This window comes from Oryzias latipes, chromosome 10 (assembly GCF_053564925.1).
Source record: "Oryzias latipes strain Hd-rR chromosome 10, Olatipes_Hd-rR_3.1".
NCBI lineage: Eukaryota > Metazoa > Chordata > Actinopteri > Beloniformes > Adrianichthyidae > Oryzias > Oryzias latipes.
Window position 1 is genome coordinate 27,918,009 of NC_136246.1, and position 14,937 is coordinate 27,932,945.

Consider the following 14,937-nt stretch of genomic DNA (forward strand, 5'->3'; position numbering starts at 1 on the left):
CTACGCAGAGCTTTTTTATAATTTAATAGGCTATGTTTCCAGATATCCAGAGACTGCTCTGAACCGGAGCGGCGCCATTCTCTTTCCAACTTACGGGTTTCTCGTTTAAGAGAACGAGTTTCAGCGTTAAACCACGGTGCTACTCGGTTTTGTCTGACGAACTTAGGTTTCAAGGGGGCAACAACATCGAGTGTACTCCTGAGGGCTTGTAAGGCATCATTAACAAAGTGGTCATTTATACTAGGACTGATACTATGGGAGCTGGTCTCAGAGTATTTTCTCAGAATATCACTAAGTACTGGCTGAACTGTGTGTTTAAACTCAGACACAGAACGGTCAGTTAAGATTCTTCTAAGCTGTTTCTTATTCACTGGGGCAGAAGGATGTTCCAGTGTAAGCTGGAAGGTAATCAGAAAGTGATCAGAAATGATGGGGTTAAGAGGAAGGACACTCAGCTGGCTGATCTCTATCCCATGGGTTAGAACAAGGTCCAGGGTGTGCTTATGACAGTGAGTGGGTTCATTCACACTTTGGGTGAAACCAACATCATCTAATAAAGCTGCAAAAGCCTTTCCTAGGCAGTCACTGGGGTCATCAACATGAATATTAAAATCCCCTAATATTATAATTTGATCAGAATCTAAGACAATAGTCGATAGGAAGTCGGAAAACTCAGTTAAAAATTCTGAATATGGGCCGGGGGGGCGATAAATAATTATGAGTAAAACAGGTTTTCGAGTTTTCCTGTTTGGGTGACTTAAAGACAATATGATGCTTTCAAATGAATTATAAGCATTTTTAACTTTAGGGCTGAGAAGTAAGCTAGACTGTGATATTACTGCCAAACCACCTCCTTTCCCTGAAATCCTGGATTTCTGATAGTTAGCATAAGTGGGGGGGGTTGCTTCATTCAATCTAACATAGTCATCCTGATGGAGCCAAGTTTCTGTTAAGGCTAAAAGACTAAGATTGTTATCAGTAATTAACTCGTTGACTAAGAGGGACTTGGAGGAAATGGATCGAATGTTTAATAAACCGCATTTAATGACATCATAATTCTGCTTGTGAGAACTGCTGTCTGTCACTGTAAGGTTTCTATGACGCGCTCCTTTCATTTGTCTTTCAGCACATAAGCTAAAGCTAGGACCTGCTTGACTTTCCCTGCATGGGTTTTGCACCGGCACTAACCCTAAGGGAGGCTCAGAGGAGCGTTTTACACTGCTGCTCTGCGCCCGGGTCTCGTCTCTGGATTGTCAGGTTAACAGACTAAGGCTAGCAGAAATGTTTCTAGAAAGAAGAGCGGCACCGTCCCGAGTGGGATGGACGCCGTCTCTCCGCATGAGACCGGGCTTCCCCCAAAACGCGCTCCAGTTATCCACAAAACCAACGCCGTTTTCTGGGCACCATCTAGAAAGCCAGCGGTTAAATGATGAAAAGCGGCTGTACATTTCATCATTGACTAAGTTCGGCAGGGGACCAGAGAAAATTACAGTGTCGGACATCGTCTTAGCCAGTTTACACACCGAAGTTACGTTTAACTTAACCACCTCTGACTGTCTCCGTCGGGCATCATTACCGCCTGCGTGAATCACGACTCGACGGAACCTGGACTTACTCTGAGCTAACATCCTAAGGTTCCCCTCGATGTCACCAACTCTGGCCCCCGGATAACACCTGACAGTAGCCGCTGGGAGCTCCACGTTTCTAACTTCAGAAGAGCCTATAACCAGAGTTGAGTGTTCAGCGGGTGTGTCGCTGAGGGGGGAGAACCTATTACTAACGTGGAGTCTCGGGTGCTCTAAGTTTTTGCGTTTAGCACTATGTTTCCTCCCAACCGGTACAAACCCCTGACTGTCTCCCGGCTGTTGGGAGGGCGCTGGGGTGCTAGCTAAGTTAGCCCTGGTAGCGCGGCCCGCGCTACGAGTAACGACCTGGCTAGCCGGCTTAGCTTCCACTGTGCGGAGCCGCGCTTCTAACTGCTCCAGCCTGGCCTCCAAGTCTAACACAAGACTACACTTAACACACCTACCCCTATCTTCACTAAAGGAGGCAGGATCATCACTAAACATATGGCACATGGGGCAGGAGAGAGGAGGAGAGGCGGAAGGAGTGGTGGTGGCCATACTAGGTTCTAAGCTAAGGCTAGCGGTGTTTAAGTAAAGAGAAGTGGTTTATTTAGCAAAATGAGAAAAGTGAACAGCAAGCGGTTTAACAGTGGTGAATTCGCTAATAAAAGGTACTAGATGTGAATATTAACCCAGATAACCCTTAGAGTAAGCAATAGTAGTAAGGCTAATGCCAAACAAGAGGACAGCAGTCACACAGCTAGCACTGGGAATAGCTCACCCGGAAATGACGTCACAGGGTGACGTCACTCAGTGGGTGAAGCAAAGACTTAAGGATGAGCTCCATAGGAGGAGAAACAGGATGGGCTCTGAACACCAGAGCATTTCATGAAAGTGAAGCACAGAGAGGTCAGAAGGGATTCCTGCATTGATGCAGCTTTCAAAATGAATTCTATCAAATCAAGATGTATAAATTAATTATAAAAAAGGGTGCCTCAATATAAGCAACATGTGATGCATTTTCACATTCAGTAAAAAGATCAAGATTAGGTACGTTAGAATATAAATATATTACATTTACATTTTTTTGGATTGTACTGAAAAAAAGTCCAATAACTTAGCATTTCTGAGTTTCTGTGAATTTTGTGTGGCTCCCAGCTTTCCTCTTCTGTTTCTGTGCGTCTGCGGGAGTGGTTTCAGGCCTGGCTTCTTCCTGGAGTGGGCGTTGACAGCTGTGTGTCATCTAACAGTCATCTCTGCTGTTGAAAAGCCTTCGCTTTTTCACCACATTGCCAGATTGTTGCATCATTTCCTGCACTATCAGACAATCTGTTTAAAAAGTTATTTTTTTTAGTCTACTTCACACTTTTTTTCTTTTTCTTTTTGGTAACTTGCTTGTGCCTTGTGTTCTGCTCTGAAGTAGCTGTTTCCTGTTCTGCTTGACCGGGATCCTTCTGCACAAAAAGCCCACACCCAGTTGGCTCCCCACAAAAACCTAAACTTAATTTCTTCACATATGTTCAGAGGTTCAATATATTTTTTGGATTCAATTTCAATCCCTTTTGGAGCAAAAACAAGTAAACATTTTTTTTTTACACAAATCTTAAAGCAGGGCTTTTCATTTCTAATCCTGGAGATCTACCACCCTGACTGTTTTTCAGATCTCCAAGTCCTGCTGGCTCCTGATTAGCTCAATCTGATGTCTCCACATTCCGACTGAATGAACTCACCTGATCCAGGTAATCAGCAGCAAGCAGTACAGGGAGAGCTGGAAAACAGGCAGGCTGGTAGATCTCCAGGACCAGGAACGAGCAGCCCTGTCTTAAAGGGATTCAGTTGTCTTAATAGTGCTGAAAGTTCTTACATAGGTTTAAAGTTAAACAATCGTTCAGTCTGTCGATCGTTCTTTTTGTTGATCAGCTTTCCATCTTAAACAATGATTCTCTAATGTGTGAATATAAAATAAAAATAGATATTGAGACCTTTTTTCTTATTAGAAAAGAGATGGAGTGAAGCTGAATTAAACGTGATGTGGTTTTGTTTTGTTTTACTAACTAGTTTTTGATGCAAATTCAATAATTTGTGGAAAACTTGCAGACCTGGACTTACCTGTTACATGACATACTTACAGCTGCAGTTTCTACATTTCTGCCCATAAATTTGCTTTAACTTCCTTTAGCCAAACTGTAATGGCTGGCAGAACAAAGATAAATAAAATAGAAAAAAATAAAAAATAATGACAGTTTGTAGCTGTCTCAAATAATTTCATTCAAACCACCTATATTTGATTTTGATAATGTAACTCTTGTGCTATCCTAGGCACTTTAACATTGGGAGTTGGGTCATCTAGACCCACTAGACAGTGCTCTGAACCTTTTTTCTTCAATGATTTGTGATCTTTACTGGTGTTCATGGATTACGTGAAATCTTTCCACCTTTGTCATGGTAGGGAGAACACGTCAATGTAAGGGTGGGGTCATCTAAGATAGCACAAGGGTTAAGTAGCCTGGATATCCAAACTGATGCACAATAACTGAAAGGTATTGTTGCTTGAATTATGTTTTTTTTTTCAGCTCCATATACAGTTCCTTCCTCGGTTAAACAAATTGTTGACTCAAGCACTCAGTCTTATAATCCTGCTTGACCCTAAAGTCAATTGTCTCAATTAACACATCTTCACCGGCTGAACTACTAGTAACAAATAAGCTTTTCACTAATCAAATGTCCTCACAGACCTGGATTGTGATCCATTAGTTGTAATATTGCATGGCATCAGCGGATCTGAAGACACACACATCCAACACACACACACAAGTGTTGATGACTAAAAACAGATTATTGAATGTGTGACCCAAGTGTGAACACAATGTCAAAACAATAGACTGCAGATAGTTTGTTGTGTGGTTTACTTTGAGTCTAATGAGACACATTTAATTTCTATTCAGGTTGTATTCAAATCAGAAAGGTTGTAGTCATTCATAAAGGAAAATAGCATTTATAGCAATTATTAGGAAGGAGTAATAGGACTTAGTCAATTTTATTAGTATTTCAATGTATTTTCAGATTTTAGTTTCAACTTTAAGCGGCTGTATTGTTTAAAAAAAAGTTTTAAAGGCTTTTAAAATGTTGTTGTTTTTTTTTTGCATAAAATAAAAGAAAGCCGCTGGAACTCACATTGTAAAAAATCTCATGAACCTTTAGAGTTTTTGGTGCTGTTCTCATAAAAGCCTTTCACAGTTTCTGTCTTTAACATTTTTTACATTCCTGCTCCACTCAGACATTTTGGACCTTTCAATCAAAACTGCCTTATACTTTAGGGGTATTTAGAAAGGATTTCAGCTTAAAGAAATTATTGTAAGTTTTCAGAAAAAAACTTTCTTCGCCAATATCCACGTTGAGAAACCTACCCGAGTTAAAAATAGGTTCTTCTTTTTTCTCCATTATTGTATTAAGGAAGTGAGGGAATATTTGTTGTGATATTTTTATATAGCAACTACTTTTTTATACAGCAAATAAGCATTCATACTGGTATTTTCTTTATCGACTTTGTGAGGTTCTGTAACCTTCATTTTAGTGCAAAAAATGCAGTGATGTGAAAGAAGAGAGGAACGTAAACCACATTTTGTATTAAATCAAACTTTATTTATAAAAAAGGGCTTCTCATACCTTGCGCAACTCAAAGCACTTTAACATTTAAAACAAAAAACACACAATATTACAAAAAAAAAACAACCCACCCTTCACCCTTACCACCTTAACACATATGACACATGACCCAACACACAATGATATAAAACTATATGTGTATCTCTTTTCACCAGGAGCCAGCTCGCCCATAGGAACATCGCCACAGTGTCCACCCAGACCAGGACAGCAATGGGGTCCACTTCACAGCCCTGAGGCTGCAGTGATAAACTCCAGCCGTCCCAGCAAAGGTGACATCATACACCGACCAAGCCAGCAGGTCGTGGCAGAAAAGATCCCCACAAGAAACACTGGGGCAAAAATCATAATAAGAGGCTAAAATTAAATACATACGATAAGATGTTTTAAAAGCATAAAATTGAGAATAAGATTAAGTGCATAAAATTAAATACATAAAATAACATGTATTAAGCTTAGAATAATTATGCAGATAAGATCAACTAAAAAGGAAAATAAAAAAGTGGGTCTTGAGCTACTTCTTAAAAACCTCTACGGTCTCTGCGGCCCTGAGGCTCTCCGGCAATTATAAGCGATGATAAGACACTAAAAACCACAGAGATGCTAAAATGATGAGATAAAGTTCTGCCTGGTTACAGTTTTAGTGGCAAATTTGGGTCGTTTTAGTGTTAAAACAGTAAAAAAGCACCACACAGCTGATCTTCCAGCCGGTACAGCGTGCCTCCGCCAGATCTTCTACCGGTATGCAGTAACACAATGGCATTCTTGGTGATTTTTTAAACAATTCCTGTATGAGGCGAAATGTTTTTATTCTACAACTGCTGGTAAACCGAATAAATGAATGGTATTAGTTAAACAGCACATCAATCACTGTGCATGATTGTGCTACAAAAAAACAACCGTGTGTTCTTTCATGTTGGATGTTTCTCAACTGCAGTTTGGAAACTCAAGACACTCAGCAAATACGTTCACACATTTTACGAGTCTTTGAATGAAAAGGACAAGTACTAGAAGTGTATGATAAACATAAAAAAGACAATTTCATCGGAATCTGGATCTCAACATTTTCTTGTTACTCCATCATATTGACACCAATACTAAACAGGGCAGCCCCCTAATATTCTCTCTTTATGTGATATTATGTGTTAATCTAAATGAGGCAAATCTCACAGGATTTTCTGTGCTCATTATATCTAGACTTTCTTCTTTTTAAACTCACTAACTCAGCAGTAAGTTAGAGTGCCGCTTCTCTTTATTAACCTAATCATGTAAGTTAGTGTTCCTAAACAACTTTCTAAAATGCATTTATGAAATCTAGACACATTAGAATTAAAAATGTGTTTTTTTTTGTATAATCAGCAATAACACAAAAGAAAACTTGTAAAACAAGATAGAATTTAAATAAGACACTGGCAAAAGGCCCACAGCCTTATCGCTTCAGGCAACAAAGTAAAACCAAATCATTTAATGACCTTGCTGTGCAGATACTCAGCAATAGTAATTTTGGATCTGTAAACAGGTTATTAATATTTTTTATTTTTTAGGGAAGAGAAACACAGTGGAAAACCCAAAGACTTGGTGTAGCAGAAAAAATAAACTGTCCTTGAATAAGTCTTTACTCATTCTATTTTTCAGGCTCAGTAACTGTGCTTGCTACAAAAATAACCACAGATAGACTTTAAACGTGCCTTTTTTACTCTAGGCAGCGCTTGCACATTTTAAATATTTGCAGTGCTAAGTGCACTATAATGACTATGTTAGACAATGTTTTTCTCTAGGCAACACACATTCAGAACAACAACCCCTTAGTTTGACTCTACTTTACTGAACACAAGATTTTATTTTTTATGCGTAAAACACCTCACTGACATTATTGGAAATTGTTAATTGACTCATGGCATCTGGACCTAAAATCTTTTTTTCAAATTTCAAATTGAGGAGTGTTAACCCTTGTGCTATCTTAGATGACCCCACCCTTGCATTGACATGTTCTCCCTACCATGACAAAGGTGGATAACGGTAGTTAAAGGTGGAAAGATTTCATGTAATCCATGGACACCAGTGAAGATCACAAATCATTGAAGAAAAAAGGTTCAGCGCACTGTCTAGTGGGTCTAGATGACCCAACTCCCAATGTTAAAGTGCCTAGGATAGCACAAGGGTTACACCGCTCCACATGTTTGGTGTGACTAAATGGTCAAAGTTTGCAGAATACAACTCTGATTGCAGCACTAATAGTATAACATCTTTTGGTGGAGATAGTATGATGGTAAAGGCCAGCATTTCCGCCAGTAATTGAGGCGATTTCTTTGCAACAAGATTGGTATTAAGCAATCAGTGGGAATTCCCAAACTCCACCCAGAATTTCAGGAATGTAGAACATTGAATGGCCTCACAGCGCTCATAAACTGAACCCCATTGAACATTTACAGGATCAGCTTCATGTTTTTCTGTCAGATTGACCAATGCAACCTTTGTGGACAAAAATTGTTGACTTATCTAGCAGTCAACAGTAGTAGTTGACTGCTAGAGAATATAACCTGAGCTTAGGAGCTTGTGCAGCATTCCTAAAGTCTGGCGATACCATCTTGATCAGGCTGAAGTCATAACTGTTTCTTTTTTAATTCTATTCTATGACAAAAAAGCTTTGCTATATACTGTATAAGGTGCCCTTGGGGTCATAGTTATAAAGCATAATCTAATTTCCGTTGAGTCTTGCCTGCCAGATTCCCATACATTAACTTTAGAACTGGAAAACCATCCATCTAAACAGTCATCGATTTGTCTATTGATTATCTATATCTACTACTTTCAGAACAAGGTCAAAGGGGTCAAATGGAGAAAACCCTTGTTAGGCTATTGAATATTTTTTTCTGACTTTTTAGCTAGACTTTGTTTTTCTGTTTTTGTTTGCAAATGCTGTCTATTTATTTGCCATACAATTCCTAATTCTATTCTACTGTATGCTCAACTTCACAGTTCAATGCCAAAGCACTAATGATTGTGTGTTAGAGATCTATCACTTTAGAGTAAACCTGCCAAAGTGGTTCATACATGTTTGCCTCTGGAATACATCTTTTTAATTTTATCCTGTTAATTTGCAGTTTTTTGTGTTTTTTTTTAAGGGTAGCAGCAATTACAGGCTCATCATTCACATCCCACACGTGCAAACTTTTGCTACGTTCGCCACATTAGGACTTGTATTGTGATATTATACCACAACCCAGTCTCATCCTAAAATGTGTAGTAGCTACATTTGTCCACATGGAAATGCGTGAGAGTTTTACAAAAACGCCCCCTAAACTGTGAGGGGGATACGTTTCATTTTTCTATTCATTTTCTACGAGCCTTCTCAGGATCACGTGACTTTGGAGGTTTGGCCTGCCGTGAGCAAAAAACATGGCGGATGCACGTTCATTTTTCGGTGGAATATCCCATAAAACAAGATATTTTGAGGACTAATTTTTATTTTGACAACATTTCTAGTGAGAAATATACCATTTTCTTTTAAAATATGCTTTCATTTTGTACATACAGTTTGTAGTTTGCTTGTTTCGTTCAACTTTTTCTCCCAAAGGCTCTGTTACGTTGGAGAAACACGTTAACTTTCATTCATATCTGCAGACGTGCGCGTGGGTCACGTGACTAATATGTTTCTCTTTTTTTCCGCAGAAAATGCCATAAAATAAGAGTGATTGTGGACTAATTTATTTTTGAAAACATTTCTAGCATTATATATCCCCTTTATTTTCGTAATATTGCAGACATGAAGTTGTTTGTTTGTTACGTTCAACTTTTCCTCAAAGGATCTGAAAGCGTCTGATCTTTTCCATTCATATATGCGGGCTGACGTGGGTCACGTGACGTGCCTTTCTCTTTTTTTCCTGTGGAAAATCTCGTAAAAAGGTACGTTGCGATTTAATAATTTTTTTTATTTACATTTCTAGGGACCCGTGTATAGGTTTTCTCTTTCCGTGTTGCTGTTGCGGCGATCAGGCTTTGATTGACATGTGACAACAAACCGGAAAAATGTTGAGTTCAGGGACGGACCAAAGAGTTCTTTAAATTGATTTTTCTGCATTTTAATTTATTTACACTACGAGTCTAATGGTGTGTGATAAAAAAAACTATAAATATTATGATAAATGAGATGAAACAATTATTTTGATGGAGTTTATAAAATATTAGGATCTATTATATTCTTTTTTCTTTAACTGTCAATTTTTTGACGTATCTCATATATTATAGTATTACAATGAAGTGCTCTAATTTATCTGTTAAAAAAGGTTTCATCACTGTTTCCTGTAGTAATTCTCAATAATGTTTTAAATAGGATATATTAAATAGGATATATTATCTAAAGTAAACAGGCTTTTAAGCCTTCAATTTGCCCCAATTGACATGAATTGCGCATTTCGAAAAGCCAGTGAACGCAGCGTCATACGGGCACCCCCACCCCACTCCCCCGGAAACCCCCGGATGAACCCGCAGGAAGGCGCGCGGCTGAATAACTCTTGGACAGCTGGAAGGTGGGCGATGCTTTGAACTTTTCTCTGTAGAAATGTAATGTTTAGATTTGGGAAACCAGAGATGGGTTTTTAGTAAAAACGTGTTGGCTGTTTAGGATAAACGTTGAATGACGAGGCGTTTTTCCATCTTAAATTTAAAAGGCAGCAGGATCACGGTGAAGGCCTCTTCTGTATAGAGGACGGGGGCGGAAACGTCACGTGGTCTCCGCAGAGGTAAGTTTCCTTTTGGGTCATTTAGCCAGAAACGGGGGTCTGCAGCCCTTTAAACAGCTAAGAGCCTTTCAAATGTCTCACTGTCCAGAACTCAGTAGGACACACAAGGTGTCTCTTCAGCCTTTAGAAAATCAAACACTCATTTGCATTTATGTTATTTTGGAAACTGGATAACTACTGGGGTTTACAAAGGCTTTTTTTTTTACACATTGTAGATTTTATGTTGTTAGTACATCTCAGCCAGTATTTCTTTAAGGGCCTATATCATGCAACATCAACGTTTTAAAATTTTAAAGTGTATTATAATGTTAATTACTCACAAAAACTAATCCACAGCGGTATTTTGATCCATTCACGCATCTCTCAGCATTCCTCTGAAACCCTCTGAGCACCAGCCCCTCCCAAATCACAATAAGAGGGTCCTCACATTGTGACGTCATCATAAGTGAGGAGCAGCCTCTTCTAGGAAGAGCCTGTGCAGCTAAACCGCCTCCAGGCTAACAGACACGCCCACTTTCTCAATGGAGCTAGCGGTGATCAGCAAAATGCTTTCATTGCACAATATGCACATCCATCTTTGCAAAAGTTTGGATGGAAGAAACGCAGAAACGCTGCCGACGCCGACTCTAGGTTGATGTCATGAAATAGGCGACACCCACAAGAAGAGAAAGGCGGAGCCTCAGAGATCGAGGAAATAGTTTATTCTAAATGGCTAGCATGGTATAGGCCCTCTAAATTGTGCGTATTGACCTCAAATTGATTTTTTGTGGTACGTTGTCAGGTTTAAAAAAATTCTTCATAAATGCTGGAATTTCTTAAAATATTGTGCATCACCGCTTGATAGATTATTGAAGCATTATGGGTACTGTAGTCAGGAGCCTGGCACAGTAATACTTTGCTTCAACTGTTGAGTAGATCACCAAGTTGAGTAAAGTTTGACTTATCTGACTGTTTTGTTTTGCGTGATGCCCTGTGTCGTCTGAAAAATAGGATATTTGTTTGAATTAAAAACATTTTTATTTTTTGTCAGAGAACCGCAAAGGAGGGGTCAAGGAGCCACATGTGGCTGTGGAGCCTCAGGCTGCAGACCCCTGGTCTAAACAGTTATGGCTGATTTGACTGACCACTTTTATTTATCCTAGCGTTGTCAACAAAGTTAAAGAGCCGCTCCAATGGAAGTCATGTTTTTAAGATCAAACATTTTTCTCTTTATTGAGAACATTAACAAAAATATAAACATATACACAATAATATAAGATTAAAACTGTTTCTGAGTATTTATTCAAATCTCAATGGATCAGGAGAAGATGAAACTGATTGTCTCAAAAAGCTTATAGTTGTGACGCTCTAACTGCCATGAATGGGCCAAAGTCTCTGCTCCACTCCAATTCTGATGCATCCACTTGCAGACAAATACCGGTAGATCCATTAATGTCCTGAGTTCCCTTGTCTGAGCTGGTATCTGGCTCAAAAGTGTACACATGGATAGCTCCAATGTTGCTCATTGATTTTTTTTTTTTGCTATGCTGATGTCGGCTAGGGCTTGTGAGGTGCCTAAGCTAGTGGGAGAGAGAATCAACAAATGGTTTATGGGAAATTAGCAGAGGCAAACATCTGCACCACAGCTCTGAGGTGAAATTCTTATGAGCTGCTGTGCTGCAGAAAAATGTCTTCAAAAAAACAAAATGATCGTAATTAAAAGAAACACTGGGAACGATTTTATAATAGCTAAAAATTCTGTTGGAGTGGGACTTAAAGTCCTACTCCAACAGAACGTCTGATTCCTGATTCTTGTATGTATGTATATACATAAAAGAACCTCATGTTTTTTTCCCTTTCCTCTCTCAGACTGGTCAGTTATTTGGAGACAACATGTACAAATAGTTCCTGGACTGATCTTCTGCTAACTTTGAGATGGAGAGGCTGTCCGGTTCATCTGTTTCAGGGTCCTGCATGCTCTCCCTCCATGTTGGCTGTAGCAGTGGATGGAACTTGCTAAATGTACTGTTTTGAGAGCCAACTGGGTTGTGTAAAATTCTTTTCCACCTACATTTTTGATGGTATAAATGTTTTTCTTATGTAAACTTTTCTGTTCTTTTAGGCTCAGTGGTTATTTGGAAGATGCGTTTTTGACCAAAAACACTGTGGTGACCTCCTTTGTGAACTGCATTCATGGGGAAATAAAATATGCCTGCATATATGTTTTATTGTATTTTGTGTCATATCATCATGTTAATATACGACATTTATTTGTTTTGATAGAATCCTGGAGATGGGAGATGTGGAGCAGGTAAGTTTGTGGCAGCACCAGAGTCCTCCAAAAAGTCTTCTGGCAAAGTAAATGAGGAAGGATCGCAGTCTGCCATCGTGGAGTTTTGCTGAAAGGCCTGAACATGTTCCATCCATGCATCCATCTTCTTCCATTCATCAGGAACCAGGTTGTGAGGGCAGCAGTCTAAGCAAAGATGCCCACACTTCCCTCTCCTCCAGCTCCTCTTGGGGGACCCCGGGGCCAGCTGAGAGACGTAGTCTCCCCAGCGTGTCCTGGGTCTCCCTTAGGGCCTCTGCCCTTATTCCTGTTGGAGTTTTTTTCTAACCCCTTATGTTTCAAAAGTTTGCAAACATACATTTTGGTTGAAATGATGAGGATCCGAGGATGAAATCAAGAAGGGACAACATCAGGGAAAGGGACTGAACCGACTGAACAGCTTCCTCTCTTCAGCAGACACATGTTCCGAGTACATATGTGTCAAAAACTGGTAAATACTCATTGAAGATGCATCCTTTTTGTGTAGTTTGTTTTCTCAGTTTAATACATTTTGATCCTTTCATTCTGCACAGACATCCTCGCCGTTCAGGCCGGTGGCTGGAACAAGCGGAAGTCAGAAAAGCTGGAGCAGACGTGACCAGAATGATACCTCCAGGTAAAGACTCTGGTAATGTAGATAAATGTTGGCTTGTTTCTTTCATGTTACTCTCATGCTGTTGATGTGGAATATCTCTTGATTTCTTCAGTATTATTAATACATTAATCTCTTCCCACAAGGACCAATCAAAATGACCCAGAGAAAAACACTGAAGGGCTTTGTCTGAGCATCAGGAAAACAAGAATCAGCTGTCATCAACATATGGTAAAAATCTTTTGTAACCTTTGTGCTATCTTAGATGACCCCACCCTCACATTGACGTGTTCTCCCTACCATGACAAAGGTGGATAAAGGTGGAAAGATTTCATGGAATCCATGGACACCAGTGAAGATCACAAATCATTGAAGAAAAAAGGTTCAGAGCACTGTCTAGTGGGTCTAGATGACCCAACTCCCAATGGTAAAGTGCCTAGGATAGAACAAGGGTTACACTTTCTAAAGTTGTTGCATAACTGATCAAGCATGATGTGATGGATTGCAGGTTATGGTGCCATGGTAAAGAACTAAAGGCTCTATGATGTCATGCTGCTGACCAGACTGTGGTTGGTGAAGTCCAGCAGCACTGCAGGTCCTTGAAGTGTGGTTGAAGAGCTCTTCTCCCAGCTTTTGGAAGGTTCTGCCCCGCAAAGTCAGGAGGTTTCTCTTTGTGATCTGCATGGATGTCCGGGGCTTGTGGCATTTATGTGTTTTCTTCTTCATTTCATTTTTAGGCAGCACAGAGTCATTGATGGAGAGAGGACGTGAGGGACTAATTGTCTGCTGAGGAGGAGACTTTCTGCAGTTCAAGCCCCAGCTCCACCCCTAAAAAAAGGCTTATATAAAGGAAAACCTCATTTCAACTTTGTACCAATAAATGAATTTTAATTGAAATGAGAGATTTTTTTCTGAACTGCACCAATGAAGGGTTTTTCAACCTAAATTTCAACAATTACATTGTTTTTTACCTCCGTTCAAGTTTCTACAACACTAGCTAAACATTTCAGTGCTCACACCTGTGCTGAAGACACTTCTCATTTTAACTCAAACGTTTGGCCTTTGATTTGTATGTCCAACACCTTAGAATGAAACACTGACCTATTAAACTCATATAATGTGCTATGCATCTCCAAATCCTTTGTCAGGGTACAGACTACATTTTAATTGTAGCAAGACTGAAGTAAAATGTAACAAAATGACAATGAGTTATCTTAAATTAGGGGTAAATGACATGAGAAATTAAGAATATTAGAAGTGTGGAGTGACGTGTATTTATCAGTATGTTAGCTGCAGGAAGGGTGCTGTCCTTGACACGTTCCTTTACTCAGACAGGATGACAGGTAGGGAAGGGGTAGCCGATGATCTGCTCCAGTATCTTCAGCACTGAAGCTTCTGCTGCTCTTCTTCAGTTTGATCTGAGAGCCAGACCATGATGCAGTTGGACTGGCTGAGCGGTAGGTTGCCAGCAGCTTCAGACGTGCTGATGTGCCTTGTTGATAACGTCCTGGATGTTAGGAAACCAAGTTAGATCAGCTGAGATGGGGATGCCCGGGAAAAGTAAGCTGTGAACCCTCCTCTTTGCCTACTAAAGTCCAAGATGACTTTCATGGTCTTTTATTTGCCGATCAGCCTTACACTATACAGTTTCCGCACTTGTCTACAAAGTTCACCTCAGTGACCTTTAATAAGTCTTTGTTATTGGCAAGTTAATTACTTATATCCAAGACATGGAGATGTGGGTCCAGTATGAGCAGGATTTGGGAAATGGCAGTTGCCAAGAACTCACATGAAGTTTCAAGGTTTTTCCCTTTATTTGGAGGAAAAAAAGTTTTTGTCCTTTGTTTGTTGTGCAGAATTGCAAACCTAGAAAGAAATCAAGTTGAAAGAATTTATATAAATGTATTTGCCCTTCTTTTGACCCTTCTACATCATGAATATTTGGTGGCTGTTGCTTGGCGACTCTGAGATCTCTCCATAGGATTGACATGGGCTGGGCCTCTCAATGACCTTGATATGATTGTTCTTCAGCCATTCCTTGGTTGCCTTGGCTGTAGGTTCTAGGTC

General features: G+C 39.7%; 1 long non-coding RNA gene across 23 annotated transcripts in view; it reads left to right on the plus strand.

Annotated features, from left to right (window-relative positions):
* The first annotated feature begins 8,446 nt into the window (after window positions 1–8,446).
* Window positions 8,447–14,937, plus strand: part of LOC111947463 (uncharacterized) — a 152,021-nt gene continuing 145,530 nt past the window's right edge. For 2 of the 23 annotated variants that reach the window (XR_013658644.1, XR_013658643.1), the window contains exons 1-5: window positions 8,449–9,134; window positions 9,652–9,970; window positions 11,819–12,729; window positions 12,812–12,894; window positions 13,017–13,101. This is a non-coding gene — a long non-coding RNA (uncharacterized LOC111947463). Of the gene's footprint in view, window positions 9,135–9,651; window positions 9,971–11,818; window positions 12,730–12,811; window positions 12,895–13,016; window positions 13,102–13,180; window positions 13,298–13,378; window positions 13,526–13,607; window positions 13,768–14,937 lie in introns of those variants that run through there. The other 21 variants (XR_013658641.1, XR_013658626.1, XR_013658639.1 and 18 more) reach the window with 21 other exon arrangements.